The following is a 5,081-nucleotide window of genomic DNA, read 5'->3' on the forward strand; positions in this document are numbered from 1 at the left end:
ACGTGTACATGATTGGTCAGGGAGATGCAATAAACGATATTTGAACTTATAACTTATCTTGGGTTTTCATTATTATGTTTACGCTACTCAAACAAAGTTTGGCTCGAACATTAATCGTATTGAGTTTTATGAATTATTTTACCTACTATATTTTATGTTTGATATAATGGATGGTTTGATATTATTGAACGCACCTGCCATAATTATGGGCCTTACGAACAGAGTGTGCAAACCCTATCTTGACAAGTTCGTCATCATCTTCATCGACGACACTTTGATCTACTCCAAGAGTCGGTAAGAGCACGAGCAGCACTTACGTCTTATCTTGGAACTTCTTCGAAACGAGCAACTGTACGCAAAGTTTCCAACATGCGACTCCTGGCTTCGTGAAGTCCACTTCTTAGGCCACGTAGTGAACGAGGACGGGATCCATGTTGATCCATCCAAGGTAGATTCGATCAGGAACTGGCCTGCACCGCGCACACCGACAGAAATACGCCAATTATTGGGTTTGGCGGGGTACTACAGACGATTTATTAAAGACTTTTCGAAGATCGCGTAGCCACTTACACTACTGACACAGAAGGGTGCCACCTACCGTTGGGGAGACCCCCAGGAAACCGCTTTCCAGTACCTAAAGGATAGGCTTTACAGTGCACCTATTCTCTCATTGCCAGAGGGCACGGACGATTTTGTAGGCTATTGTGACGCATCGATACAAGGGCTTGGTTGCGTATTGATGCAGCGGGATAAAGTTATAGCCTACGCTTCTCGGCAACTCAAGGGTCACAAACGAAACTACACGACGCACGATCTAGAGCTGGGAGCTGTTGTTTTCGCGCTTAAGATATGGCGACACTACCTGTACGGTACCAGGTGCACGATTTACACCGATCACAGGAGTCTCGAGCATATCCTTAAGCAGAAGGATTTGAACATGCGTCAACGACGATGGGTCGAGTTACTTAACGACTACGAATGCGCCATCAAGTACCATCCAGGCAAAGCCAATGTTGTGGCTGATGCCCTCAGTCGAAAGGACACTTTACATCGGCGCGTGCGAGCGCTACAACTTACGATTCAGTCTAGCCTTCCTGCACAGATACAAGCTGCTCAGACAGAAGCACTGAAGCCCGAAAACGTCAAGGCTGAAGCCTTACGCGGATCACGGCAACGATTAGAACAAAGGGAAGACGACGCCTACTATGTGACAGGACGTATTTGGGTCCCACTATATGGCGGCTTACGGGAACTTGTGATGGATGAAGCTCATAAGTCTCGCTACTCGGTACATCCAGGTTCGGATAAAATGTACCACGATATCAGAACTACATATTGGTGGCCTAGCATGAAGGCCCACATTGCAACCTACGTCGACAAATGTTTGACTTGTGCGAGAGTCAAGACAGAGTACCAGAAACCAGTTGGTCTACTTCAGCAGCCTAAGATACCACAATGGAAATGGGAGCAAATTTCCATGGATTTTGTTACTGGCCTTCCTAGATCCCAGCGTGGGAATGACACTATCGGGGCGATCGTTGATCGACTCACAAAGTCTGCTCACTTCTTGGCTATCAAAGAAACGGATAAGTTTTCTATCCTAGTAGACATCTTCATGAAAGAAGTTGTTTCGGGGCACGGAGTGCCAATCTCTATCATTTCGGATCGGGATGCACGATTCACGTCAGAGCTATGGCAAGCAATGCATAAATCCTTTGGCTCATGATTAGACATGAGCACGGCATATCACCCTCAGACGGATGGGCAGTCTGAGCGAACGATTCAAACACTTGAAGACATGCTTCGGGCATGTGTTATCGATTTCGGCAACGGCTGGGAAAAGCATCTTCCTTTAGTGGAGTTTTCATACAATAACAGTTACCATACCAGCATTCAAGCCGCTCCATTCGAGGCATTGTGCGGACGTAAATGCCGGTCACCTCTCTGTTGGGCAGAGGTGGGGGATAGTCAAATTACGGGTCCAGAGATTGTAGTGGACGCCACAGAAAAGATTGCGCAGATACGGCAACGCATGGCGGCAGCACGCGACCGTCAGAAAGTCTACGCGGATAAGCGTAAGAGACCATCGGAATTTCAGGTCGGGGACCGGGTTTTATTAAAAGCCTCACCCTGGAAGGGTGTGGTTCGTTTTGGCAAACGAGGCAAACTCAATCCACGGTATGTTGGACCGTTCGAAATCACTGAAAGAATAGGCCCAGTAGCCTACAGATTGAATCTACCAGCTGAACTCGGTGCAGTTCACAATGTATTTCACGTGTCGAATCTGAAGAAGTGCCTGTCAGATGAGACCCTCATAGTTCCTTTTAAGGAACTCACTATCGACGAGCGGTTGCAGTTCGTCGAGGAACCAGTTGAAATCACGGACCGGGATGTTAAGGTCCTCAAACACAAGAGAATCCCTCTTGTTCGAGTTCGTTGGAACTCCCAGCGTGGCCCAGAGTATACATGGGAACGCGAAGACCAGATGAAAGAAAAGTACCCCCAGCTATTCGAAACCAATGCATCCACTACTGAGACTGAAGCTACTACTACTGAATTTCGGGACGAAATTCCAAATCAACGGGGGGATGATGTGACACCCCAGGAAAACTAGTGAACGATGTAACTTACCTAGCTTCCTCAGTGAGTGCGTACCAAATTTCGGGACGAAATTTCTTTCAAGTTGGGGATAATGTGACAACTCGAATTTCCAAGATTCGTTTTCGTATTTATTGCACAATCATGTATTAACTAGTCGTTTATTTGCACATTTGGTTGCCATGAAATTATATACGTTTTGATTGTTTGATTGTGCATAGTTGTTTGTTATTCGTGAAACTTGTCAAATGTGTAAACTTGGTGGTAGAACTATGAAATAGTTATGAGACGGTGTACTATTGTAAATTATATTAGTTAGGGGTGTAGAGAGCCATTAGTGAACTTGATTATACTTAACCCTAATCCCCTTTTCACTAATCACTTTCACCAAAACCAAAGCACGTACTTGTAATCTCTAATCCTCCTAGCAATCATCACCAAATCATTGGCAAGGCACCACAAGTTTGATTACTCTCTTTCTCTAGGATCATCACAAGGTAATTGTTTAATCATTGTTGTGATTAATTGTCGATTGTTTATTGATTTCTTGATTCTTGTGTTCATGGTAAACCCTAGTCTTCACATGATGATTCTGTGTTTTTGATTGATGATTGATTGTTGTGTTATGAAGATCATAAGTCAGATAATCAATTGATTGATGATTGTGATGTGTGAGAGGTAGACATAGAGGTCATTGCTTTGATCTGTATATTGCAAACGTATGAATTAGGGTTTTCACGTTCGTATGTTAACAAAAACGTAACTGATATGATTCTCTCCTGTATTGGAATGCATGTTATTATGTGCCTGAGTTTAATTCCTGAATGTTGTCCGAGTTTAATTGTTGATTTGAGAGTCTGAGTTTAATCTTTACTATATGTCCGAGATTAATGTTACCTCTCATGTCCGAGTTTATTTGATGCACATTTAAGTCCGAGTTACTTGATGTTAGGTGGTCCGAGTTTAAGCTTAGAAACCCCCCCCCCCCCGAGTTTAACTTGTCCGAGTTTAGGGCCATAAGGTCCTTGTCCGAGTTTAATTCATGGGCTAGAGTCCGAGTTTATAAACCTCCTCTTGTCCGAGTTTAAAATGGATCCCTCTTGTCCGACTTTAATCAATACAATGCTGGTCCGAGTTTAATCAATTCAATGCATGTCCGAGTTTCTAAGCATCCATCACAAGGTCCGAGTTTAATTCTTTAGTGTGGTGTCCGAGTTTAATGAACAAAAGATGGCCCGAGTTTATGAAATGCAAGAGGTCCGAGTTCTTGTATGTTATGAGAGGTCCGACTTTGGGTTGTTTATGCATAGTCCGAGAATGCTAATGCTTGTCTTTGAATGATCTGAGTTTAAATTAAAGGGATAGGTCCGAACTTCATGGAGTGCCATGTGGTCCGAATGTATTTAAGTCATGTCCACTGTCTTAATTTTGTTTAACTGTAGATACTCGAATGTTACGATTAATAGTGCCATACATTGTCTTGACTTTTTTAAATAAGCCTGTCGGTGGTTAACATGTTAGGTTGTCAACCTTGTTATGTACGCATATAACTCTGTTAATACGTATCTGTGATTAACCTATTAACTGAGTTAAGCTTATTAACTCAGTTAACCATATTAGTTCTGCTAGCATGTTAACCCTGTTAATTGTATTGATGCAATTAGTTACTTGAGCTACATGATGATGTGATTGCCAAACGCACTGTGTGACATTAGGACATATGTTAATCATTGCGAGTCTAAACTGATTGAATATATGTGCCCGCTATAGGACTTGATTGAATTCTTGTGAGCACTTAACTTAGCATACCGAGCAAACCAAGGTGAGTTCACACTCCTACTAAGGCATGGGATTCCCGGGTCATGGGAATGGGTTAAAGGTTTCAATTGACTAATAACGTACAAACGCTTTTCCTAGACTATCACCTATCATAGTCCTCGGATGTCAGGACGGTTCCGTAGGTTGGGATAACACCTACGTGGTTCCGTAGGTTGGATAACACCTACGTGGTCACATGCCAATTACTATCCTCGATACGAAGGATACGCACGTAAAAACTACGTGTACGCATTACTTACTTCTTCCGTAGGTTGGATAACACCTACGTGGTCATATGCCATTACTGCCTCGGATGTCAGGCACGCACGTAAAACCTACGTGTACGCATTACTTACTTCTTCCGTAGGTTGGGATAACACCTACGTGGTCATATTTTCAATTACCCTATACGCGCTTCTGTTCTCGGACGAAGAACAGGGATAATACGAATAGTCTAGTGGTCACATAACATGGGAAGCCCCCACCTGTATAACTTACTATTGGCCCTGTAGAGCCACCCGTTACTTACTGTTACGCATTTACTTACTGTGAACTCGCTCAACTAGTTTGTTGATCATTCTGTTACATGCCTTGCAGATCGTTAGGTACTTGGAGCTTGCACTGGAGAAGCGGGTCGTTGTGGGCAAGGATCGTGGTTTCTACTA

The sequence above is a fragment of the Helianthus annuus genome, chromosome 14 (genome assembly GCF_002127325.2).
Source record: "Helianthus annuus cultivar XRQ/B chromosome 14, HanXRQr2.0-SUNRISE, whole genome shotgun sequence".
NCBI lineage: Eukaryota > Viridiplantae > Streptophyta > Magnoliopsida > Asterales > Asteraceae > Helianthus > Helianthus annuus.